This window comes from Microtus ochrogaster, chromosome 4 (genome assembly GCF_000317375.1).
Source record: "Microtus ochrogaster isolate Prairie Vole_2 chromosome 4, MicOch1.0, whole genome shotgun sequence".
NCBI lineage: Eukaryota > Metazoa > Chordata > Mammalia > Rodentia > Cricetidae > Microtus > Microtus ochrogaster.
In genome coordinates this window covers 31,622,714-31,624,382 of record NC_022011.1, presented here as the reverse complement: position 1 = coordinate 31,624,382, position 1,669 = coordinate 31,622,714, and positions in this window count along the sequence as shown.

The window sequence follows — 1,669 nt, the reverse complement described above, 5'->3', positions numbered from 1 at the left end:
CCCCCATAGGAAAGTCCTAGGGCATTAGATGTCCCTAACTAAATATAAACGGGAAGCATAAAGGCCCCAGCTCTGGTCGCACTTTTTACTTCTGTATGCGCGCGCGCACACACACACACACACACACACACACACACACACACACACACACACACACACACACACACACACAACCATAGAGACAGCCAGAGCCATCATGCCTAGTTAAATATTGGAGCTGACAAAGATAATCGAGCAACAGTTCTCACTGTGTTTAAAGAAATAAAGCAGGCAGGAAAGTCGCTCTTGGTATCAGAATCTATAAAAAGAGAGTCAACCTATTTTAAAAAGATTGAGTAGGATTTCTGCAGGTAAAAGTCAACGTCTACAGGTGAAGGTCATATTGGACACAGAAGAACTCGCTCTAGGTACATGGGAGGCTATTGTCTATCATGGAACTCTCCCCCAATGCCTTTATAAGACCAACTTGTGGGACCTTCTTTGAATGGAGAAAGCCATTTTTGTGCAGGGCTCATAGCCCAGAGTCCCTAGCGCCGTGGCCTGCCATATACCTGAGTTCTCTCTGGCACAGGTGGGCTCTGCAGGCATAGACAAACAATACCACCTGGGTCTGGGACGTGCTGCAATGACCTTAACTCAGTAACTGAGCAGAAATTCGGGGGCACAAATTATGCAAGGATTCTGGAATGTAGGGTGGTTTGTCTCCCAGCACTCAGCACAGCACTAGGCCACCTCCCTTTGGGTATCTCTGCAGACCAGAGTGCCCAGTAGCACTGAGATCAGTTGTCTCAGCCTCACAGAATCCCTGTGCTTCACAGCCCATCACCCAGTCCTTTTAAACACGGGGTTTCCCCAAAGCCTTTGAGATTCCAAGGGTCATTCAGAGTGATATCTTTGGTGACCTGAGAACGGCTTATAATTCCAGTTCTAGAAGATCCATTGTCTTCTTCCAACCTCAGCAGGGCCCAAGTATAAATATGGAACATATACAATACTTGCAGACACTCACACAAACACAGAAATTAAAAAAAAATGCGTATATTTTAAAAGCTGCACACATTAGCTGCGTCCCACAATCTTCGATGTGGTTCTAATGCACGTGGTTGGTCTTCCCTGATCTCAGTTAACCCTTGTGCAGGCAGAGCTAGAATCTTGTCAGAGCAGGGACACTTTGTTTTCTTGTGCCCAGCTTGGGGCAGCTGTCCTACAGGAGGCACTAGCCTTGGGAAGCCGTCAGTAGAGTGTCGTCACTCAGGACAACAAGCCTCTGAGAGCCAAACAATTCATGGCCAGCAACTCTCTCTAAGGTGGTTCTGTGGACTCTGAGTGAGGGCTCCAGGGGACTTCCAGGGCATCCTGCTGGCAGGGAGGAGCGGGAGTGAGCAACGACACCAGGCAGGAGAGTATCCTACGAGAGAATGTTCTTTAGGAAAATCGGAGCCCTTGTGAGGCCAAACCACCAGGTCTCCAGTTCCATGACAAGGACACAAATCTGGAGAGGCTGCTTATTTTGGGTTGACTGTGTTCCCCAGAGCATATGTGTTGGAATACATAACCCCAGAATGACAGGACTTCTTGCAGAAAGAGGGGCTGAAGACAGTCACAGCAGAGGGATAATACAGTGTCACAGGGAAAAGGCTGTCGTCGACTTGCAAAATTGTCTCCAAGC